The sequence below is a fragment of the Equus caballus genome, chromosome 29 (genome assembly GCF_041296265.1).
Source record: "Equus caballus isolate H_3958 breed thoroughbred chromosome 29, TB-T2T, whole genome shotgun sequence".
Classification (NCBI taxonomy): domain Eukaryota; kingdom Metazoa; phylum Chordata; class Mammalia; order Perissodactyla; family Equidae; genus Equus; species Equus caballus.
Window position 1 is genome coordinate 38,966,279 of NC_091712.1, and position 25,847 is coordinate 38,992,125.

Below are 25,847 nucleotides of genomic sequence, written 5' to 3' on the forward strand. Positions count from 1 at the left end.
TTCTCATTGTTCTCTATGGTTCTTCAAATCAAAAGAATACTCAGCAGTCTCTACAGATGACATAAAACTTAGGAATTTGTGTTATAAAGTAACATGAGACATGGCAAGGGTTTGGATCTCATTAAATAATGTTAGATTCTCAATGATGCATAGATATGCAAAGTGTGTGTCACTACGTTATAGAAAGTTCCTCGTGTGGTTCTGCTTTTCTGAACTATAGCACGTGTGTTCTATTAAGAGCCTCTTAAGGCAGATGGATAATTGTTTGTGTTCAAATTTTAAGCACTTCCTTATATTTTCTTTACAAAGGGCGGGATTCTGGGGTGAGAAATATTTCCTAAATCCCTCACCCACAAGCTTATAGGCATTATTGCCAATGAGGAGAGAAACAACAGCCAGAGGCCAGAAATGATGGGCATCTTCCGGGCCAGGAATCAGATGTGATTAGCCAGGAATCACTAAGACCTGTGCATCTACGGTGGACTAAGGGATGATGCTGAACAATTGAAAAACAATGTAACACTTATGCTAGTGGAAATATCGCTGGACTGCAGCCTTGTCTCTACCACCTTCCTGTGCATGACCTTAGTCATGGATTCACTTTTCTAGACGTTAGTTTCTTTCTATGTAAAACGAGAGGATTAGATCATACGGCCTCTACGCTCTCTTCCAGCTTTGAACTTCTATTCTCTAGAACAACTTGGCCTTCCCTGGACATAAACTGACACGTTTTCAGATAGCCAAAGGCAAGATTTAGCAAAAATTAGTCACGGGGATTAATGCAACCTTAGAAGTAGGATAATGCACCTTCTAGAATAATGTCCAGACTTAGGTACCCCATTCATCAATAGGCTGTGTAAATATCATTTTCCAAACTTTTTTTTTATAGATTAATGATGTCATAAGAAAACAGTGTGTGTGACTCGATGGAAAATGGTTTACTACCTGTGACTATATCAGGGAAAAGGCCATAATGCAGGAGAGGAAACCTTTCCACGAGACTCCACAATGGCCAGCCTTTCCAGCAGCTCTGTCTCCTTCTTTGTCTCACAACTTGAGATGGACATGGGAGTTTGGGGTCCAGAGGACCACGGCACACACATGTCAACCACGGCAAAGGGGACCTGGAATGAATAGTGATATTTGAGGAGGGAGAAGCCAGTGAGTGCCTTACTGACAGTAAGGCGCTGCTCTCCTGTCTACGCAGCAGGAGCCCTTGCTGTGGTTCTCCACCACTGCCCATGCTCCCCACGGCCACTGACCACACATGGGAATCTCCAGGAGAGCTTGTTAATACAGACACCTGAACCCTAGAAACTGACGGGTCAGTCCGATGAGGTGACAGCCTCAGGAACGGGAGCTGGCTGTGGTTGTTCGGTCTGGGTGGTTGGCCAGGGTTTCCCACTTATTCTTCACACTTTGCCCAATCTGAAACATAAAATGCTTTCTGAGACTGAGTCAGGTGTTCTGGAAGGCAAGGGCTTCTCAGTGATCTGCAGATCTGAGAGGCTCTCAGGGCGGCTTCCAGAGTAACGACAACACCTCGCGCCATTGCTGGTGAGTTGGACTCGCACACTTGCTAAGACAATTGTGGGCAGGAGTTCTGCATCCTTTTTCTTTTCTTTTATCTTGGCCCTCTTCCTCAGTTCTGCTATCTCAGGCAAGCCTGTATCTCAGAGTTTTTACCAACTCCCCTGTGGACTGGGAGCTCCTTGAATGGCAAGATGATGTCCCCATCCTCCTGCTGTGCATGTGAGCAGGTGCTGGGCCACTGTGCGTGTCTGCTCACTGCCTGGTGGAGAATCCAGGGCCCAGGGAGGCAGTAGGCAGTGACAGAGGATGGCAAAGCTGCAGCTGTCGCTCTCTCCATCATTCCAGCCAGAGGATCAGCACTGGAGACAAACAGAGGTAGTTTCCACTTCTTTGGGTGGGGAAAGTTCCTTCCTTCTTAGGCTCCAAATTGAAAGCAATCTCCCCAAACCCCGGCACGCTCATGCTGCCAGGCCCCCATGTACCCTCTGCCTCCTAAACCCGAGCGGTCCAGTACCCACTCCATCTCTTAAAGCCTCTGTCAGACCCCTCCAGGCTCTGCACACTCAGCCAGTCCTTAGCTCACCCTGTAGTGGAGCAGCAAGACGATCAACGAGGTCCTTCAAAGGTAGTCATTTAGAAGTGGCGGGGAGTTGCCTCTCAAATCCTGAAGCGGTGAGAGGCATGGGAAGGGAGAAAAGCTGGCCCAAGGCCTCCCACACACAAGACTCTTAGTAGAGAAGGCAGCCATAGGATTGGAGGGGCCTCCAAAAGGCTCCTTGGCCGAAAACATCTCCTTCCCATCAGGCTTATTATTCCCGATATAACAGCCAATTTTGTCACTGCGTAAGTCGCTAGGCACTGTTTCGAGCTCTATCCTTACAGTGTGTTTTCAAAGGTGCTCTATTTGGTTAGCTGACACAATGGCGAGGATCCATCTAACTGTTTAATTAATGACAACATATTGCAAGTGCGACCTGGAGCAGGATCTGAGGCCATGGGACAGAGGAGAGGCAAGCCAGTGGGGCTGTTGGAGGCCGTCTGCCTGGTAGGGCCATGGGGCCACAGACAGGGCAGGAGGGTGCTGGGCATCTGAGAGGGAGCAGGCTCTGGAAGCAGGCCTCGAGGGCCACAAGAGAAATCCTTGTAAACCTTCACAACTGCCCAGGAGGACTCTGTCCCATGGGGACATTCCGGCTCCCCGCACTGAACGCAAAGCCCTGGAGAATGAATGGGTTCTGTTTGGCTTTTCTGAGATGCATCTTAATTCAAGTCCTTTAGCCTGAGTGAGTCAGAGGCAGGAAAGTCTCCAGCTTCACACCAGCTGGTACTTTTCCATCCCTTCCCCTGGATTATATAACATGGCACATTTTCAGAAACTTGGTTCTAGCTACAGAGAACTCTGCGCTAAAATTTTAACTCCCCAGTCTTCATACTCAAAAAGTTTCAAGAAAGGAGATGCTAGTATTTTTTGAGCTATGAGGAATAGGAGCTGGTGAATCATATAATCTTCCTCTATGTAAAAGGAATAAGGAGTTTCATATAGCCATCTTGAAATAGCTCCTTCCTCTGCCTCATGTTTATACAGGACAGAGGAGAGAAACTGCAGATGGCTGGGTTTTATCTTGTTGCACATGGGAAAGACCCCAGCTTGGAGATTTGAAGTATAGGGTCATATATATGGAGGTAGAACATTAGCTTTAATTCATACTAACATGTAGATGATTGACAGAGCATCCAGAGTAGATTTCTATAGCAAGGAGTTTTCAGGAGGACATCTTGAAAGAACTGGGCTCCTGAAATAAGGAGAGGTTGAAGCCAGAGGAGAGAGATGGAGGAAACAGAGATGGAGGAAAAGGGGCTCAGGGTGAAAAGGGAAACTGAGGCAGAGACTGTGTCAATGACTGTGAAGTTCATAGTGCAAGACGACATGTTACAAGGACCAGGTTCCAGGTCTCTCGTTTCCCACCTCACTTCTTAGAATGCCCAGCCTCATCCTCTTTGAGCCCTTTGTCCAAAGCAACCCCTCGTCCCAAGTGACCGACTGTGACCAAGTCCTCAATAGTCTAAGTGCCCAGAATGAAAAAAGCCACAGCCCATTGCCAACTTCTCCTCCTCAACGGAGCTCCAGGCACAGCCGTGTGCACAGGGAGAAGCGTCCCCTTGTTGAATGTCTGCTTAGCTGCCAAAGCTCACGAAACCTTAGTCACAGCCCAAAACATGGAGCCAAAGCCAGCCAGGAAGGGAAAGCAGCAGAGGCGAGGGCAGAACGAAATGGGCTGCAGCTGTGCAGACATCCCCTGCTGGGCCCCCGTCGGCTCACCTCCCTCCTCATGCCCACGAGCACCGATATCTGGTGTCCAGGCCATTCCCCGAGGGCCTTCAAATTTAAAAAGCCATAATTTTCAGCTGCCCTGCAGGGAAATGATGTCACATAAACTACGCGGAGAGCTAGAGCTTGGTTCTGGCCTACAACGTTCTAAGGCACCTCATTTGTGCAGCAAGTGGCCACCGCGTTCCTGCCCCCTGCTCTTGTACAACCTTCCACGGTGCCAGTGCGACATCCCTGTGCCCACACTTTCAGCTGTAGCTACGTTTTAGATTAATGTTAATCTTAGAGGCTGAGAAGCAAACAGTAAGGAGGCAGAAGAGTCTTGATAGACAAGTCTTCAGACCGCTCTCCCTGCGTCTAATCCTTGTCCTTCATCACGTTGGCGAAAGCGGCTTTCTTTAGAGCGCCCTCTACTGGACAACCACAGTTACCCCTCCAAAGACTCATCCAGCCAGCTGGCCGGTGGAGCAATGTGGTGCTCCCCTAGTCGTTCGCATCACAAATATCGAGGAACAGCTACACACTGAGTGCTTGCTCTATGCCGAACACAGGACTAGTCACCAAAGATAAACAAGAACTGGTCCCTGTCTCCATGTCCTGAGTCCTTTGGCAGTCTGTGTGAGGACTGCACGCCTCTCTTCCCAGCTCGCATTCAGAAACGTCATGCTGGTAGTTTGAAACCAGCCAGGGTGGGGATATTTACACGATGGAAATTGGCAACCACTACAGATCAGGGTTTTGTCGTTGTCGTTTTGGTTTCTGTTGCATGGGCGGTTTCTTTGTGAGGGGGTTTACCAGCACACCACTGGCTGGAATGGTGGTGTGACTGAAGGGCGACAGCAGAGAGCACATTTTTCTGCTTTTAAGGGATGGGGTAAGGCTTTACAGAAGAGATGACATACTGGTTGTGTATTTAAAGCTGAGTAAGACTTCACCGAGCCGCCAAAGAGGAACTAAGAATTCCAGACAAAATAACAAAAGTAGAGGCACAGAAGTTTCCAATTTAAAAAGCTCCAGGGAGTCAGAGAAGGAAAACAATACAACTAGCTGTGCTGCCCAGGGAGCCTTAAAGAATGGGTAAGTCTTTGGCAGGTGGCTTGGAGGGGCATGGAGGAAGGAGCTGAGAGGGGCAGGCAGACACTGCCATCAGCACGAACAGCACAGAGCCAAGCTGGTCAACGGAGCTGGGGCGGAAAAGACTGACATGACAAAAGGCAGCATCCTCTTTCTTCTCTTCTTCCCACCCCAGGAGGGCTCAGCCCTACCATGAAACGGAGCCCCCGTGGGAGATTTCACGTGTAGGGAGGAACACTGAATGAAGTTGCACAGAAAAATCACAGCTTCCACGTGTCTGCAAATTGCGAGGATAGAGAAGGAGGATCTGTCTTCAGTTCAGATCCTCAGCAGAATTTCAATTTCCCCAAATTTGGCACAAGGTCACAGTAGCTCCCCCAGGTGAGAAATTCCTTCTTTGAAAAGCAACGCTCATTCCCTTCCTTCTCCCCAGTAACATAAATAGTGAGAGGAGGAATCCTGTGTTTTTGTGGTTTAAAAATTAGCACAAAGACCACTATACACGTATTAGAACGGCCAAAATCCAGAACACTGACAACACCAAATGCCAGCGAGGAAGTGAAGCAGCAGGAACTATGGTTTCCATAGCGTCCTTGCTGGCGGGAATGCAAAATGGCGCAGCCACCTTGGGAGACAGTTTGGCAGTTTCTTACAAAACTAAACATACTCTTACCATACAATCCAGCAATCAGGCTTCTGGGTATTTACTCAAACGAGCTGAAAACTTAGGTCCACACAGAAACCGGCACATGGATGTTTATAGAAGATTTATTCATAACTGCCAAAACCTGGAAGCAGCCAAGATGCCCTTCGGTAGGTGAATGGATAAATAAACTGTGGTCCATCCAGACATTGGAATATTATTCAGTCTAAAAAGAAATGAGCTATCCAGCCATGAAAAGACATGGAGGAACCTTAAGAAGTCAGTCTGAGAAGTCCCGATACTGCATGATTCCAACCACGTGACCTTCTGGAGAAGGCAAAATATGGAGACAGGGAAACGATCAGTGGTTGCCAGAAGTTGACGGGGAGAGAAATGAACAGGTGGAGCACAGAGGATTCTCAGGGCGGTGAAACTCTTCTGTACGATACTATAATGGTGGATACACGTCATCGGACATTTGTCCAAACCCATAGAATGTACAACACCAAGAGTGAACCCTAATGTCAACCAAGAACTCTGGGTGATGATGACGTGTCCATGCAGCTTCATCAGTTGTAACCAACGTACCATCTGGTGAGGGTCGTTGTGTGGGGGGAGGTTGTACACGTGTGGGGTCAGGGGGCATATGGGAAATCCCTATACTCTCCCCTCAGTTTTGCTGTGAACCTAAAACGGCTCTAAAAAATAAAGTGTACTTTTTTTTAAAAAAAAAAGACAAAAACAACTTAGCACAAGGGAAGAAGCCTGAGCTTTTAAATGGGCCCTGCTCCTCCAGGTCATCCGCTCCTGTCTCCTGGGGAGGGTTTGTCCCCTCAGTGGTGCCTGGCAGCCACCAGATGGCACTGTGGCAGCCATAAGTGCTCCCTTGTCTTGGAGACCAAGTTGACCACCAGCCTGGGTTCAGGCAGCAACGTGTCTTAAGGATTCAAGTCAGCAGCGATGGACAGATTCCTCAGGATTGCTGAGACCTGAAACTGGGAGAGTGAGGCGGAAGTGGAGAAAGCAGGAAAGAGAAGTCCCATGTGGGAAGGAAAGCGATGGTCACCTGTGACAGCCAAAGGTTAGCTCAAAACGTGCGAAGCCATTTCATTGCTAAGACTTCTCTGCAGACATTTTTACTTAAAAGAGTGGAAAGAACAGCACATTGCAGGGGTGCATTTCCATCCAGTTTGTGAGTGACTTTTGAGGACGCTTTAAGAATCCCCACTGGACTGTGAGAAGAAGTGAACACAGCTCCAGAGAAACCAGTTCAGCTCCAGAAAAACGGTTTTACGGGGCAAACAGTGCTCGGCCCCGGGCCATCATCTCCAGGCTGCAGCCTTCCGCCTCAGCCCTCACAGCCCAGGGGTTTGGGTACTGCCTCTGCCACATCCTTCCCCTGGCCTTGCCAAGCCTCAAATGACTCATTTGTAAAATGGGGACAACATACAACCACCTTCTAATAGTCATTCTGAGCTAATTTACATAAAAGTGCATAGTGACCTGGAAAGTACTTTGTAATCATTATTTTAATCGTTATGCCTTCTACTCCCTGGCCCCAACAGCTGCTCCCACACCCACAGAAGCAGTCGCATTCACCATGGCTGGGCTTGTAGGGGCCTGAAAGGCCCTCATTATTTCCCGGCTGGGTCACTGCAATAACGTCCTGACCAGCCTCCCATTTAGCATCTCTCCAAATCCATCCTAGGAAAGGCGGCCAGAATTTTAAGGCATGGCTCAAATCAGGCTGCCCCTTGCTGGGATGCCTTCATTAGTTCTCCCATCGTCTTGCATACGCAAGAAAGACTCCTTGTCTTGGCTTTCGTCCTCCACCCGTGTCCCCAGCAGGTGCCCTCCACTCTTGGACAGCTCACTGTCCTGTTAGTCCAGCCTTTTACCTCTTGCTCAGGTCTGCCATTGTTAATTTGCTTCTCCTGCCCTCCAGCTTCTCCTGGCAAAACCGTACTCATCCTCTCTCTTCTACAATGACCTTTCTTTAAAGAGGACTTTCATAAGCCCCGTTCCCTGATCCTGCCTGCCATTGAATCCCCCCAAATCATACAGGTTTCATTTCTATCCTGGCATTATCTAGCACAGTTTGCAGTGATAAAGCCTTAATTGAACTGATTTGAGTCCATGTGCTTCACTTATCTCCCTACCAAAGTAGAAGTTCTCCTGAGAAAGCATGCTGGGCTGGTTTTCCCGATGTGCCTACAGCATCCAATACAATGCTTTGCACTTAATAAGAGATCAATTAATATTTGCGGAATCGACTTGAAGAAGTAGCCTAGGGCTGGGGTCTCAGAGGACTTGAGCGAGACTGGTGAAGATCTTAAGGCTAATTGTTAAGAATTTGAATTCGATGTGAGGTGATTACAAACCACTTTTTTAAATGGTTCAGGAGACACAGTATTTGTGCAGGGGTGTTTTTTCCACCTGACACTTACCTTTTCTTCATTTTAATTGCCAGGACTGACTCCGTCATTTCTATGTTGCAGTGTCTCATCCACATAATCGATAGAAATCTAAGATGCTGCATTTCTGAGCCTCCATTTCTACAAGCTACTTTTGCTTCTCTCCAGATGTTTTCAGGATTTGATGAAAGATTTTTCTAGAACAATGTTTCTCAAAGAGCGATTCCTAGACCCACAGCATGAGCATCACCGGGGAACTTATTAGAAATGCAAATTATCAGGCCTGCCCCAGACCTACTTAATCAGAAAACCACGGGCAGGGGTGGAGAGGAGAGCAATGGGTGTTTTAATAAGCTTTCTAGGTGACTCAGATACAAACTAAAGTCTGAAGAAGCTGCTCAGAAGAGTGTCCTTGGATCAGCAGCATCAGCGCCACCTGGGAGCTTGTGAGAAATGCAAAATCTCAAGCGTCACTCCTACACTGCAGCAGTATTTGCATTTATAACAAGACCATGGGTGACTCCTCTGCACACAAAAACTTGAGAAGCGCTATTCCAGAACGCTTTGAAAAAAACATGCCTTCCATTAGGAAACTGTCATCCAGGAGTGTGGCTGATTAAAAATGGCCCCGCATTTCTGCCACTTCTTCCACTAAGAGATGGTATCTCTCTCCCAGCCCCTTGAATCTGTGAGTGCCTGTGACCGGTTTCGATCAACAGATATGGCTAGAGTGATGCTGTGTACCCTCCAAGGCTAGGTTTTAAGAGATCTGAAGTGTCTGCCTTCATCTCTTAGGCCACTTTCTCCTGGGACCCAGCCAATACACCGTGAGAAGCCCTGGGAGATGCCATGAGGAGGAGAACTAAGGCACTCTGGTCCCGCCCCAGCTCAGCTCTCCGCTAACAGCCAACTGGCAGCCCTGTGAGTGAGCCATGGAAGATGCTCCAGCCCAGGTGAGCCCACATGGAGCAGAGAACATCCCAGCTGAACCCAGTCAAGCCACAGACTTGTGTAGGTAATAAATGGTTATTGTTTTAAGTCACGACATTTGGGGTGGTTTGCTATACATACAGCAATAGAAAAAGGAAAGAGTAAGCCAATGAGTGAGCCAGTCATGTGCCTTGTGAAGGCATCTCTTTGTCCAAAGTCACTACTAAATTATAAAGTTAGGAGCATTACAACTTTCATGAATTTTCCCTGAAATTCTCAGAAGTAGATAGTTGTAGCTACTTGCAAGATGAATAAGCCCATGAATTGAGGACTGCGCCAAGGAAAACTGAATTTCTGATACAGCACAATTCACATGATTTGACAAGGGACATTCACAGACTGGGTGAGCGCAGCCAGCCAAGAGTTGTATTCCTTTGGCCGGAGACATCTACAATATATCTAAGAAGTTCCTCGAGAATATAAATTGTTCACTTGAAAATATCTTACAATGTCAGCACTTCTGGCCAGGAAAAAGTTTATATTCTAGAAAAATAAATTCAGGAAGCACACTATTTTGTAACTCTGGATTTACTGATAGTTAAATTTGAGTCAATCAATTTGTGTGGAGCCCCAAGTATATGCAAAGCTTAGACCAGGTAGCGAAAGTTATACCAAGTAAACTAGTGTTGGCTGTCAGAACCTTTAAACCCTAGGAGCATAGGAGACCTAGTGAAATACAGTGGAAAGAACATAAGCTGCGTTAGGAGACCTAGTGGCTAGTCCTGGCTTTGTCACTGGTCCAATCAGCCTCTGCCAGGAGCATGGAAGAGATGCTGAAATTATCTTTAATTTAAGAAAACAGGGGGGGAGTGGTCATCACTGGATACAAATGCTCTACAGTTGGAAGCAGAATATCCGCAGGAGCCATGCAAGGCTGATTCCTGTCTGTCCTGTGGGCCACATTCCCCTTCAAGGACCTTGTTCTCACTGAATGTACTCCATTCTCCTCTCTCCTCTCTATTTATTCATAGTTTATGCTCCCTCAAAGCTCCAACTGGCATGGCTTCCCCATTGCCGTCCAGATATGGAAAAATTATGACATTGGAATTTTCGGCTCCCACTTCTGGGCTCATATTCCTAAGGAAGACCATCTGATTGGCCACGCTCATGGCTCAGAGGTTGTGGGAAAACCAAGAGATTGGCTGGGCATGGGTCAGGTGACCATCCCAGCTCAACTGACGATCACAGGGAATCAGGGTCACAAAAGATGACCCCTTCAGGCTGCAGGTGAGGCAGTTCCCTTAGAAGGAGCAGTAATTAGAGTCCCTTCACAGCCACTGACCAGCTGGGAGATTTGAGGCAAACACTCAGCCTCTTGGAGTTGGTGCTGCCGACTGAAAAAGGAGCGGTTGAGCTAGAAGCTCTCTGAGCCCTCTCTCTTGCGGGACTAATCCTGTCCCATAGAAGCAATGCAGAATATAGTGGCAAATAGAAGGGAGCCAGTCCTCCTGCATGGATACAGGGACTGCTGGCTACCCAGGACTCAAAACCAGCAAAGAACCAGAGCAAGGGGTATTTGCGGGAGCACCTGTGAAAACCCAGGCACCAGCTACAGGCCTGTGCTTCTGAGTGTTCACATTCCTTGGACTATATGCCTCCGGGACAACATGACTTTAGCTAAACAGAGTTGGCTGTTAGCATAGCTATGAAAATGGTGACAGAAACTCGGGACCCCCAGCTTCCCAATCCTGCACCCCTCCCCTCTCCCTGAATCACGGCCTTCTCTTATGGGATCCCCAGCACAGTGCCTGCACGTATGAAGAATTCAGTGGTCAAAGTGTCACTTTGAACAAGTTACTTTTTTCTGATCTTTCGGTTTCCTAATGCCTCATTCTCCCATTCGTAGTTATTGATCGAAACTAGAATATGAAACATATCTTTTACACTTTAGTGTGAATTTAAATCAATGCATTCCCTCTCCCAAGGTATTTTTGCCTTTAGCCACATTTATGGAAGGGAAGGGGTTAATTTTAGGCAGGTAGGTAAGCAGTAAAGAAGTCTTTCTCTTTCTTATGAAAAGGGTCTTTCTTAGTGGCATCTCTGCAGAGACTAGTGGGACCCCCGAACTCTATGCTGTACATATAAGAAGCATATGAAGTGTAGGCAGAGACAGCATTCAATCAACAAACAAAGGATGAAGTCAGCCTCATGTATGTCACCTTGGACCCTATGCAGAACGCCAGCACTGAGAGACATCTTGTCTTCATGTAATAATGTGTCACCCAAAGAGAGATGATAGGTGTCAAGTCATCAGAAAAGCAGTTCAGGGACTGGCCTGGTGGCGTAGCAGTTAAGTTCGCAAGGTCTGCTTCAGCAGCCAAAGGTTCGCCAGTTCAGATCCCGGGCGCGGATCTATGCACCGCTTATCAAGCCATGCTGTGGCAGGTGTCCCACATATAAAGTAGAGGAAGATGGGCATAGATATTAGCTCAGGGCCAGTCTTCCTCAGCAACAAGAGGAGGATTGGCAGCGGATGTTAGCTCAGGGCTAATCTTCCACAAAAAAAAAAAGAAGAAGAAGAAAAGAAAAGCAATCAAAGCTGTTCAGGGCAGAACAGTGTGAAATCTGGGGAGAAGTTTATTCCCGTCACTGGTCTTTGCTGGGCTCCCACTGCGGCCAGCAGGAACACCCATCAAGGCCACCACGTGGCTTTGTTCTGGTTCTACAGTCAGCCAAAACACGGCTGACCAGCTGACCCAGGCGTGTGAACTAAATGGTTATTATTAAATAGCCTCTGAGGTTTTAGAGCTGTTTGTTATACGGCATAATCACAGCAAAAGCCTAACACAGGAAAAAAAATCAAACTTTTCCGCAAAAACTTCAGCATCTTCAGGATGTCGGGCACATACACATCAGACTCCAGCGCAGAGGAACTGCTCCTTAGAGAAGCATTCATTGCAAAGCCATGTACGGATCTGAGGATCGTGCGGTCTACGGAGCGCAGTGCTGTATTTCAGCAGAAAGTCTCTCGACAGGCCTCTGCTCCACAGACTCAAAGGTTAACCGCAGTTCATACCGGGAGACTCGGCACAGAGGCACGTGCTGGAGTGGGGTCCTTACCAGAGTCAATTATGGTCCTTCTCAACCCTATTCATGCCATTATAATAAAACGTTACATCACAGGAGGAAATACGAGCACAAAAGAGAGCGTTGATTCCACGAAAACCAAGTTGAATGCTTTGTAAAGACTCAGTGATGCAAACTGATTCTTTTTTTGACTTTAGAAAACAACTTGGCAGTTTCTTTTTTTTTAACTATAGTAAAATACATCTAACTTAAAATTTACCATCTGTTATGCACTGAATGTTTGTGGCCCCTCCAAATGTGTCTTTGAAGCCCTAACCCCTCAGTGAGGCTGTATTTGGAGATGGGGCCTCAAAGGAAGTAATTAGGGTTAAATGAGGTCATAACATGGGGGTCCTGTCCGAGAGGAATAGTGTCCTTGAAGAGACACCAGAGAGCTGGTTTTCCCTCTCTGCCCAGTCACACGGAAAGGCCGTGTGAGGACACGGAGACAAGGTGACCGTCTCCAGGCCAGGAAGAGTCCTTACCAGAAACGGAATTCCCCAGCGCCTTGATCATGGACTACCAGCCTCCAGAACTGCGAGAAAATAAATGTCTGTTGCGTAAGCCACACAAACTGGGGTTTTTCACAGCAGCCCCAGCAGACCAATACACCATCTTAACCACATTTATGTGTACGGTTCAGCGGCATTAGGTACAATGAGCAAAGCTGTTTTTTTTTTTTAATGCTGTTTAATTAGGAATGAGGCAACTGTAAAAAACTGGGGATAAAATCATAAAATTCTAGAAGAACTCTGCATTCAGACTGCTTTTCAACCACCTTTAAATTCTCACTCCTTTATAAGGACTCAAACTGGAAGACAAAGCTTTCTGACTGCGGTTTATGAAGAAAGACAATGAGAACTTTAATCAGTGAAACCATACTTAAAAAGCCTTACCCCAAAGAGTCAATAAGTGAGTGTTCCTGATATGCTTAAGTGAGAATGTTTAAGTGGGTTGGTTTTATTTTTTAAATTTCCTTCTTTGACTCTTTCAATTGATCAGCCATTGCGGGAGTCGATCACGTTCGATAAGGGAGTTTTGTACAGATTCCATTCCACTTGGCTGCGTCTTTAAGGATGGATGGGTTTCCACCAGGTGAAGGAGGGAGAGAATAATAATCCATGTGGCGGAAACAGGTTGAGCAAAGTCACAGAAGCATGAATGCACCTGACATATTAGGAAATTGGTGAGATATGAGGTGCGACTGGGACATTGGGTCACAAGGAGGAAAAGGCAGAAAGGGACGCTGGTCCCAGATTGCTCAAGGCTTTGAAAATCATGCTCAGACATTTAGGCTTGATCCTGTGGGCAGCCACTGTGGATTTTCCTTGGGTTTGGTTCAGGCGCAAGCCCTGATTAAATACAGCACATGAACTAAAGGAAGAGATGACTGGGATCAAGTGTTTCCTGCAAGAGTCCCTCTCAGAGATAACAAAGGTCTGAAATAAATAGTAGTCACAAAAATGGAAATGTGGAAACAGGCAGGCATTTTTTTCAAATAAAATTGACACTTTGTGAAGAAAAAGACAGAAGATGTTTTCAAGGCTGGTGCAGAGGTTTCTGGTTTGTTTCAATAATGGTTAAGGTCAAACTGGCAGGAAATTGGCCTGTAGCTTTCCCCCAAGCCAGTATCTTTTTCATGTGGATAAGTTCATTCTAACTGACTGCTACATACTCCTCTGATATTCTCACTTTGAGCAGAAAGTGAAAAAAGGCTTGAAGTGGGAGAGTTCAACACCCCTTCTGGTTCACGGCAACCTGAAACATCGAGCAGAGTAACAGCCAAGATTCTGAATAATCCTGGAACCAGTTGAGTAGCCAGGCAAGAGGCGAGGAGCTTCCTCTGTTGTTCCTGTAGCATGACTTATTGAGAACATCGAATGTGTACCAAAACACCATGCCCTCAAAAATCTTCTTCCAATAGAGTTGGACAAAAATGCCATCTTTCCTTGCACATAAATCTATTGTTAGGTTGAAATCAGTTGACTTCCGTTGCCTCGTATGAAATCCAATACTCCAAGATAAACCTCATCCACTTGGATTCCTTTTCCATACAGGAGTCCTTGGAGACATTTCCAAGAGAGTTTGAGTCCTAAGCCCTTTTTCATGCCTCCAAGTATTCAACGGTGGTTCCTTCACCATGAATATTAGCAAGCGTATCTGTCGGCTACATCTTTTAATAATTGGCAGCATGAAGCTAACACTATAATTACATTGATCTTGCCTGTGAGGTGCTGATAGAATCCATTAAGAGAGATAGGCTGATAGATAAATAATTATAATATAAATAAAGAGTTAAAAATAGCATAAGGAGGGGCCAGCCTGGTGGTGCAGCGGTTAAGTTCGCACATTCCGCTTTGGTGGCCCAGCGTTCGCCAGTTTGGATCCCAGGCCTGGACATACACACCACTTGGCAAGCCATGCTGTGGCAGGCGTCCCACATATAAACTAGAGGAAGATGGGCACAGATCTTAGCTCAAGGCCAGTCTTCCTCAGCAAAAAGCGGAGAATTGGTGGCAGATATTAGCTCAGGGCTAATCTTCCTCAAAAACAAAAATAGCATAAATAGGGAAGAGGTGAAGTGCTCCTGTAATTAAGAGGAACCAAAATTTTATCATCTTAACCTCGTGAAAATATTAGTATTGCTTGACTCCACACGTCCTCCTCTTTCTTTCTAATTCATCTGATTCTCCTCGCTGGCCACTCCAAATGCCATTTCCTAAAATGGCCTTCGTGTCTTGTGTAAAGGTCTTCCGTTCTCTCTACCCCAGCACCCAGTCTGAGATAGGCCGTCTCTGAAGGTCTGGAATGGATGTGCATGCGAGGACTGGTTGAGCCCATTGAGGGAGGTCAAGTCTCATTCAAGTCATGGTCCAGATGGGATTTTACTGGAAATGGTCTGTATTCTATTGGGCGCCAACTTCCTAAAGGTGGCTAGAAAGAATACATGTTATGGGAAAATCCAAGAATGTCTACTAGACGTGCTAAAAATACTAATGTTCCTCTGGCATGCACATCCAGACTCTCGTCCTGGAATAGGATGTTGATCTGTTTAGCCTGAAGGCAAGGAGGGCTGAGTTCCTCTGAAGCATCAATTTCACATTCCTTACGTCCTTCTTGAAAGCTTCCATTAGAAATATCTTTGTTACCTTTTCAGGATAGCTTCTTCGTCTGCCAGCAGTGAAATGTACTGAAGTCAGAGCAGTTAAGGTAAATTCTAGATCAAGGTGCTGAAAGTCCTCTGAAATTGGGCCTACACACTAAATGTTTTGGGTTAGTTTAGAGGCAGTTTTTGCCTGAGACCAGGCTCTTTTGATCTTTTCCAATCCTAGAATTCTGTAATCTTGCACTTAAAGATCAATGAAAGGGCTACAATCTATTAAATGCTTAATATGCACCAAGTTCTTTACAGACGGCCTTGTATTTAATCCCCACCTCACCCCTATGAGAAGGCACGAATAACCCCAATTTAGAGTAAAGGATCCAAGACTCAGAGAAGTAAGGTGGTCTGGGAAAGCCACACAGTGAGAAAGTATCAGATCAGAAATCAGAACCCAGATCTGTGTGATGCCAAAATCTTTACATTTCTATTAGAGACAAGATCAGTTCTTGGTGTGATGCCAGCAAATTGAAGTGTTTGAACACTAACTGATAAAAATCTAGGATCAGAAGGGAGTTTGCATAATAAAATGAAAACATCTCCATTGCCGGGAACTTATAATCTATAAAGCAAACACAGGGCATGCCACCCGGTAAGAAGGAGCCGAAACGGAACGTCTTTACTCATCTCCTTCCTGTTCCCGTCCTGAGGGAGGGAAGTCAGGAGGTCACGGGCTTCTGGGGTCTTCTCAACCTTTTCCCCCTAGAGTTGTCCTTACGCGACTATCATAAAGAGGTAATACGGCTCCAGGTTTCAGCTATGGGGCACACTAGATATGCCCACCAGTTCTCCCACTGAAGATGAGTAAAAAGTGCTGGCAAAACAGCTCTTCCAAAGCATTGATAAGCCGGCAAAAAAGCAAAGAACACGGAGGCCAATGGTAAGAAACTCAAGGAGACAAATCTGCTCTCACCTTGATTTTCTATACCCAGTGGATTCGAGCTGGGGCGTGCACAAGTTCCCAGGGTACATACAGTACAGGGGATGGGGACAAAGCCCAGAGCCAGCTCATGGTGGCAAGGACTCTTCCAGAAAACAGCCCCAATCACATTCACTGTAAGGTGAAAAAGAAAGAAGCTCACGTCGGGCTCCGAGAGCCCGTTATGAGAGGGAGGTAGAAGCACTGTTCTAGTCAAAGGACATCTTCACAGTGACAGAGTGATCAACACTAACCAGTTCCTGCCCTTCCAGACCACACAGAGCCGGGCTCTTCAACAGCGCATACCTTCTACCACGGCCAGGCTACAGCAGCACTTCTAGAACTAGAAAGAGCAGAGAAAGCGCTTGGAGCTCTTGTTGAAACGCAGATTCTGGTTCAGGAGGCCTGGGGTGGGGCCCGAGGCTCAGCATCTCTCCTGAAGCCGCAGGAGCTGCTGATGCTGCTGGTGCACAGACCACACGCTGAGCAGGGAGGTGCTAACATAGACATAACCTCTTCTTTACACCATCTCCAGCGACAGAAACAGTCCAGCTCTTCTCTCACTTCCCCTTCCTTTAGATCCAGGTCTTCACCTCTACCACATCCGCTTCTTCCCAACCCCGGCCCCACGGCTCAGCCTTAATAACGAATAAGGTCCAGGTTGAGACATTGATTTATCTACAAGGACACTCAATGGGAAGTCCTGTCAAAGATATTATATTCCATTACACCTGTCGACATTCTGCACATGTTGTCTGTTATTCTGTCACTGTTCCTCTAACACCCCAGAGCCCCCAGACGCATAGCTCTCAACAGCTTGGATCTGTTTTGTCATTGCTGTTGTTTCTGTGGCATCTTCCAGGTTTAATTATCTTATTTCCCCCAAAGTACTATAAGCCTTCAAAGGCAAGGACAACAATGCCGCCACCAGCAATAATAATAATCAACATACACCAGAACAGTTCTGCAATATGTATATGGACATACTTTCAAACCGCCACCTGACACACATCTGTTTTTTCTTTTTTAAATAGTTTGCATGTGTTGACAGTGGTTACGTTATTTTACTATTTTTTTTTAAGATTGACCTTGAGCTAACATCTCTTGCCAATCTTTTTTTTTTTTCTTCTATCCCCGAAGCCCCCCAGTACTTAGTTGTATATTCTAGTTGTAGGTTCCTCTAGCTCTGCTATGTGGGACAGCACCTCAGCGTGGCTTGATGAGCGGTGCCATGTCTGCACCCAGGATCCAAACCAGCAAAACCCTGGGCCACTGAAGCGGAGCGTGTGAACTTAATCACTCGGCCACAGGGCCGGCCCCTGACACACATCTTTAGAGCGCCAGCTTAAGCTTCACCTGCTCTGAAAACTCTTCTCCAGGCAGACGAGGAGAGCCCTACGAGGCTGCGATGTTTTGCTTATTTATAGATCTTATTTCCCGCTATAAAATCCTCGAAGATGGAAACTGTCTCACGCACTGCAGGTTTGTGCCGCTCAGAATATCATCTCAAGTGAATGAGTGAACTGTACACTGACAACACTCATGACCACCCTGTGGACTAGCTCACTTTTTCCTGTTTCGCTGATGAGGAAACCAAGGCTGAGAAAATAAGCACACTGCCCAAGGTCACACTAGTTGTTTCTTCCCCTTCTGCCACATTATCTGCTCCCCCGTAACTGCCTGTGTCTTTACGTGATCCCCCAAGGCAGGTTTTGCTGGATTTGCTCTTCAGTTGAAATAGTTTGACACGTCCTGTCCCGCAGGTGACGACCTGGTCACACACAGAAGTGTCATGAGTCACCTGAGCTCCCAGAGCTGGCCACCGGCAGGTAGTGAAATGACTCCCAGCCTGAGTTCCCATGCGTTGCCAGCATTCGCCTGACATCTCCACCCTCACTGGGGCCCAGTTTACGCATAGGGAGGGTCCAGTCCTGGTGCGGTTAGAGAGCTTAATTCTCATGGTGACTATCCAGGGTCAACTGTCAATTTCGGACTTGGAATTTTTAAAAGTGACTCTTCCTGGCTTTCAAGTGGTTTGAGTTTGGCAGAAAAACACTTAAAAATGTGTCCCATGTAATATTTTTTCCCTTCTTTGGCATTTTAAATTTTCATGTATTTAAGTGAAATTCCACATGTGAGTAAGCAGAAATTAACTCATCAAAATGAAAGCAGGAAGAGAAGCCAGTTATTTCACAGACGTTTTGGCAAGCCTCTCTCTCCTCTCTCCGGAGAGGCAGAACTGGCTGTCTGTTGATATTTAGCACTCAGGTGACGACATTTTACAAACCCTGCATCCATTTTTAGTGAATTATTGCACATAAAAGCCCAAAAGAGGTGAGACACTCCATATTCTTCTTTACTGTTTAATTTTTGCCTAAAACATGCGTTGGTTTTATAATTTTTTTTTAGAAACTGAAGTAAATAAAAGAGTTCTAAAAATAAAGTTTTCTGTTAACACGCCAAGTGACCTGAATCCATCCAGTCATTCAAAATTCACAGACTCTTTGCACATCCAATAACTAAAGGCGAGTGAGATCGACAGGTCTCATCTATGACCGGGCTGCTAGGAGAAGTGGGATTCAGACAGCAAACGCCAGCCCAAATTCTGCCACAAATCGAAATATTCATTCACGAGTAGGCAGAAAAACAGCCAATTCCTGTAAGCCCAACGAAGCACCAGGGCTCGGACCCTTCCGTGAAATATTAACTCAAAACAGATGTCACCAGATTCTAGCAGTAGTGTTCAGTGACTGTGCAAGTGGACCCAAGCTGCTAGAACCCTCTGTAAATACCAGGACACAGGACAAATTGGTGTACCTGGCTTAGACATCACTCCAAAGTTTATAATTTGCTAGCATTACCGGCTTCCTAAACTCTATTCATGCAAGGACAAGAACGTCTTTAAATAGTTCTAGCCAATTTACGTGTCTTGAAGACTGCTCAATCCTCCAATGAAAAAATAGCCCCATGTATTTATTAGCCTCTTTAGGGAGCCCTTTAGGACCGACCAGAGATAAAGATCACAACGCCAACAGTAGTCCCTCAATGCCACCAAGCACTCCTAAAGGGTGTGTCCAGTTAAGGTATCTCAAATGTTAGCTAACAACCCCATACAGGATTAAGAACACACACACATGCACACACACACCACCGTCTCTACTGAAATATTTCAAAGTAAACTTTAAAAGTAAAACATTTAAAAGTCAATTTTATGGACAATATTGCAGCTAGGTAAAATAAAAGAAGTCGACAATGATAGACGGATTTCATAAAGGCACATAAGAGTATAAGGATGGAGTCTCCGGGCTCCTTCCATAAAAATGAGCACATTTTTTTTTAAATCTTAGTTCGGTTCTTAATTATACAAAGAATCACAGCTTGGTCTCTTCCTTTTAAATCCAAACAAACCGAGGCACAGGTAAGTGACATGACTTACTCGAGGTTGTCCTGAATGAATTAACGGCAGAGCCAAAACTGGCACCAAACTTCAGTCTTTCCATGGCTGCTGTGCAGCTTCTGAAATACATATATAAAAGTCATCCATAACTTTTTGTAGAAAATGTGTAAGAAAAAATCAAAATATGAAGATTTAATGAAAGGTCTCCATACTTTCCATGCTCAGAGCCACTGTTGGTGCAGCTCCTTCTAGATGCTAACACAGCATATTTCCACACCTGCTAATTCTAATTTACAAAATTTACGTGACACTGTATGGATGGTGTTGTGGACTGCTTTTATTTAATTTGGTTTTATATTTGAAACTATGTCCCATAACATGTAATAGCCTTCAAAAACGCGATTTCTGTAATGGTCTCATGACAGTTCATTCTATTATCACTTATTTATCCATTGTTGGGCATAAAGGTTATCTCTAAGGGCTTGTTATAATCATTCTAAGATTAAAAATTTGCCCCTAGAACATAAACACTCTGAAGGTAGGGAGTTTGTCTTATTCATCACAGAACCCTCAGCCCCCAAAGAGTGTCCAGCACATAGTAGAAGCTCAATAAGAATGAAGGGATGGATGGATGGATGGATGGGTGGGTGGATGGATGGATGGGTGGGTGGATGGATGGGTGGATGGATGGGTGGATGGATAGGTGGGTGGTAGGAAAGAAGGAAGGATGGACATGGATGGGTGGATGGAAGGATGAATGGATGGGCATGAATGGGTAGATACGGATGGATAGATGGATGGACATGGATGAATGGATATCAAAGGATGAATTGATATGGATGGATATTTGTATGCTTCTCTGATAACTTCTCGAAACTTTTAAGTTTGAGCATTTTCTGGCTAAGGTTGCCACACAAATTATAAGATACTAATGTACCTGAAATGCTTCATTGTCCAATATTATATTAAAAGCATTCGTGCTTTATCTGAAATTATTTATTTACCTGAAATTCAAATTTAACTTGACATACCATGTTTAGATTTGCTAAATCTGACAAACATAATTCTTGATGTACCACCTTCATAGAACAGGCTGCCTAGAATACTCTACTGGTCCCTGAGCAAAAACTCAGTCCTAAAGAGTCTGAACCTGTTGGCCTAAGACAACCAAAGAGTGAGTGATGTAAACAGCCACTATATTTTGAGCCCTGATCTTCATTAGTCAAGACAAATGAGAAAAACAATAGGAAAGAGAACACCCCATAACAACAATGCAAAGAGCCAGAGCAGGATCTTTCCAAACACAAATAGTACGAGCACCTTCTCAGCATTGCTCTCTCCTCTCTCCTCACCTCTCCTCCTTGACTTCTGACATCAGTCACTCCTATGCCTTCCTTCTGCTCTTGGCATGGCCCAAAAGTAACTACATGGTCTGGTCCCTGCCTCACTCTTCAACCATTTGCCTCTCCCTACTCATTCTGGGCACTCCAGTTACCCTGGACTTGTTTCAGTTCCTCCCACATACCAGGCTCCTTCCTACCACAGGATCTTTGCATATGCTCATGCTTCTGCCTAGAAAGCCCACCCTTTCTCCGCCTCCCTTTTCCTGTTACTTAGTTAACTCTTGGTCACCCTTCATCTCAGCTCCAAAGTCACTTCCCCAGGGAAGCTGTCCCTGACTGACTTTGCAGACTAGGTCAGTTTTCTTGGTTCTAAGCTGTTAAAAGTACTGTGTACTTTTCCTTCCCAGCACTTACCACAGTTGACATTTTATTGACATTTTATTTTTGGTTTTGTGATTATTTAATATGTTTATCTACTAGAATCAACACTCCATGAGGGCCAGAACACCATGTCTCTTCTTGTTATCAGTCTGTTCCCTGCACCTGGCAGTTTCTTCCAAAATAAAAACAACTGGACACCCAATAAATCTGTACCAAATGGTGAAGGAAATCCTCTGGGCTTGCAAACATCCTACCACACACAGAGGAGCACAACAGCCACTCCTGACTTGGAAGATTGACTCAGTCTAGGCGGGCAAGCGGAGGGAGACCAAAATCCACCTTCTTCTCTGCGTGAATGTCTACGGAGCTGTATACAATCCCCACCCGCCACAGATGACATGACAGGGCATATGACTACAACGTTTGTGTGGTACAATGTGATATGTTCAGAGGCATATAAGCACTGTAATTTAGGAAATATAGGAAAATATGGAGGGAAAATTAAGATCTCTGTCCTGCCATTCAAGCTCACTTTTCTTCCAGCTGAGAATTTTCAAACTTACAGGTCTGTGGGGATTGTCACTCCTCCGCGTGCCTCCGTGGCACCATTTTATCCCGGTTTTTCTCCTAGCTTATGCCCTGCACTGGATCCTCTCCCTCTAGCAGGCGTAAGCCTCTATTCTCCTCAATCTAAATTATTACAGAAATGTTCGAATGTGCGTGAAAGTAAAAAAGACCAGCACCCATCATCCAGCTTCAACAAAGACCAACACATGTCCAGCTTTGTTTCATCTTATACCCCACCGACTTTCCCTCCCACCACCACTGGATTATTTTGAAGCAAATCCCAGATACCACATTATTTCATCCATAAATATTTCAGTATATATTGCGAAAAGATAAACATTTCCCTGAGTGTCCTATAAATTTTTTACATAATTGGCTTGCTCAATTTCGGATCCAGACAAGGGCTGCCCATTGCTTTGACTGTTATGTCTCTTAAGTCTCGAATCTGCAGGTTCACCCTCCCTGTTCTCCTAGCACTTCATTTATTGAAGAAGCAGGATCATTTGTCCTATAGAATGTCCCACATCCTAGATTTTATGAATTGCATCCCCCAAGGTAACATTTAGCATGTTCCCCACCCACTCCCAGCCTCATGGTTCCTGCTTGTAAACCGGCATTTAGATCCAGAGGTCTGATCAGATTTGGGTTTCACCTTTTGGCAACTATATTTCACAGGCAGCTCTGTGTACTTCCAATTATATCACACCAGGAAGTGCAAGGTGTCTGGCTCGCTCTTGTCTGATGTTAAAAATTAATCAGTGGGTTCAGGTGGTGCCAGCTTGATGCATCCATTATAAAGTCCCCAGCAGCTTTTTCACCCATTGGCTTTAGCATTTCACCACTGATGGTAATTACCCAGCTCTAGTGCAGCATTAAAGCTTTCAAAATGGTGGTGTTCTATCATTCCACTATATTTATTAGCTGCATTTTCCCATAAAGAAGACATTTCCCTGATCAACACGTTGCTTACCATGAGCACAATTCATACAGGAAAATAGAATAAATGCTTGATATTTTGCCCCTTTATTTTACTAGTTTTCAGAATAATCAAAGGTGTTAGACTCCTTTGAAGGAAACAAGTGAGTTTAGTTTCGTTGTTCTGAGTATCATTATGAATTCACAGATTTATACATGTTTATGTGTTTCAATCCATTGACGTCATTCTTTGTGATGCTCACATTGTCCCATCTTTGGCGAGTGGCAGCTTCTGTGCCGTTTTGATAAGACCCCAGCAGTCATTAATGGCTTCCTTGCTGCTATGACAAGGTGTTCTTGGCTCCTCTTGTCCACTTCCTGACCCAAATCTGGGTCAGCTATTTCTCCAAGGGTGCCTCGTCCCTTGTACATTCTTATTCGCCTCTGGTTTCAGTTTCCCCATTCGATAATCAGAAACACTGCAGTGGAACACTCCTGTCGAAGGGTCCAGAATAAGCCACTGTAGCATAAAAATTATTTTAAGCTGAAGGCATCTGAGTTCCTGTAATCCCTTATCTGCCTGAAAGAACTCAACTGTCATAAATCCCGTCTTTGAGAGCAGCTCTAATCCTCTTGGAGACCAGTCAACACCACATTCAAACAGACATTGTCACAAAATTGTCCTATCTCCCATCCATTTATCTTTCCAAGTTTTTCCTCTCCAACACTGTTCTGATTTTCCTCCTGTACTACAGATCTATATACATAACGAGTGACTGAGTATTGCCATCTCTACATCCACTAGACATGTTTCAAATTCATCTTGTTCAGATATCAACTCATCCTCTTTCCCCCACCTCTACCCTTTATTATGCACTTCATCAGTACTTGGGTATCAGTACTGGGAGCGAGGTCGGAGCAAGACTCTGCTAGAAACATACGGATTTTGCCCACACCCTCGTGAAGCGGTCCCCTGCGTGTTCTGGCGAAACCAACCTTCTAAGACACAGCATGATCCCGGGCTCTGCAACATTCGTGCAATGTTTGAGGATTCTGAAACATGATGAGGACTCTCAACCAGCCACATCCGTTAATTTGCATGAGGCTGTGAGAAAAAATCTTTGAAGAAGTCTGGCTGTCGGGCAGGCCAGTGTAGAAAATGGCGAGAACACGGTTTCCTGGAGCATGAAGCTGTGTCTGAGCATCTTTTGACACCGTCCCAGGAAGAAGAGGCTCAGTCAGCTCTGAGAAGCCCCTCTGAAAAAGCTGGTGTAGGAGGGAGAGAAGTACTAACGGGTACAGGACTGTCCAGGTGAGCCCAGCATGGACACAGCACAGACATTAACCTTGGGCAGGAAAGGTACCAAGGGAAGAGGGCAAAGCTGTGGGCAACAGAGCAGGACAACAACAGCCCCGAACTGAAGGACAAACCAAGGGGGATGACTGAGTTGGGTAGGGTTCCAGAAAAAGATTGGACATCCTGCCAGACACTCAAATGGGGCCTCGGAGCACTGAGATTTTGATAAATGTGAATTCGTACTCACTCATAACTGACATCTGGGACAGCCTGGGCACAAAAGCAACACCATCCCCTCACTGCCCAAGCCACACCCCGGCGCTCAGCACCTCCACTTCCCAGACCTCACATCCTATGGGTGACCCTGACTCCTTCTCCTTCTCTATAACACAGGTCTCTCCAGGATTACTGTGCCGCCTCCCAGCTGAGCTTTCTGAATTCAGTCGCACCCCTGCAAGTCCTCCTCTATTGCAGAGTACTCCAAACACATTTTATTTTGCCCTCCTAAATAAAGTGCAAAGATTTGAGCCCAGCCCCGAACACATTTATATTTATCCACAAATGCCCTCCTGAACCAAAATTTAGTTATATTTTAGAACATGCACAAAAGAGAAATTAGAAGAGAATGAGAAAAATAAACAGAGGGGTGCTAACATTTTCTTTGATTCCTCCCAATTAATTGTCTTACCAACCTCACCTGAAAACCACCTGCAAAGTAACCGAAGGAGCTCTGGGCTGGATGTGGGGTTGATGTCTTGCCTAGACTGGACTAGACTACTGATCCCTGAGAGTGAGTCTCAATTATCCAAAAAGAGATTATTCTTAGGGCTAAAAGTGACAGGAAACGGATGAATTAATAAATCTGTCCAAGAGGCCAGCCTCGTGGCCGAGTGGTTAAGTTCTCGTGCTCCACTTTGGCGGCCCTGGGTTTTGCTGGTTAAGATCCTGGGCGCGGACATGGCACTGCTCATCAAGCCATGCTGAGGTGGCGTCCCAAGTAGCACAACCAGAGGGACCTACAACTAGAATATACAGCTAGTTACTGGGGGGCTTTGGGGAAAGGAAGGAAACAAAAAGAAGATTGGCAACAGATGTTAGCTCAGGTGCCAATCTTAAAAAAAAAAAAAAGAAAAAGCAATCTGTGCAAGATGTCGTTTGACAGCAGAGACTGAAGATAAATAAATTCATTTCCTGGTCCTACCATCATTAAATCCAGTCTATTTAATATACTCTTTGCCCAAAGCTAAACTAAGTCTTTCTGGCTGGATTTCAAATTTCTTACCTGGCTCTGGGAAATACACAGAATTGGGTGGCTACACAATCTTCAGGTTTGCTTGGGTGGTGATTCTGCAAAGCAAACATGGGTATTAGAGGCACAAAAGCAAAGGACAGGGCTACCCCTCCTTGTGATGGGGACCCTGCTCCCTGGCAGCGGTCCCACCAGCCTACAGGCATTAAAAGGCAACAACAGTTCCTGCAAAATCAAACAGCAACTTAGCTGATCTCCAGCCTGGCTCTTAAACAGATCTACAGGCATTGTTTAAGACTTAGGTTTGCTTTTCCTGTTTTCCCATCAAAGGAAAATAGCCTAAAAAAAATAGCGTTCCAAGTGACCAAAGGTTAGAAAAATTGTCATGCAAGTGTTTTAAATTCTTTGTCATCCCTGATTTCTTTCACAACTGAGTCCAGTTCATCAGAGAGGTTACTGGCATAGGGCTTGACAGCTTAAATGGCAAAACAGGATGTGTCCCCACCAACGCCCCCGCTTTGCTGCAATCTACTGGAATTAATTGGTCTTGGGGTTTTTTGGTTAGTGGTG

At 45.5% G+C, this 25,847-nt stretch overlaps 1 long non-coding RNA gene across 1 annotated transcript in view; it reads right to left on the bottom strand.

The window, feature by feature from the left end:
• Nucleotides 1-25,442, bottom strand: part of LOC111771207 (uncharacterized) — a 30,331-nt gene extending 4,889 nt beyond the window's left edge. The window contains exons 1-2 of the long non-coding RNA XR_002804899.2: nucleotides 25,311-25,442; nucleotides 19,565-19,644 (exon numbers count right to left, since the gene is read on the bottom strand). This is a non-coding gene — a long non-coding RNA (uncharacterized lncRNA). The remainder of the gene's footprint in view (nucleotides 1-19,564; nucleotides 19,645-25,310) is intronic.
• Between the last annotated feature and the right edge of the window lie 405 nt (nucleotides 25,443-25,847).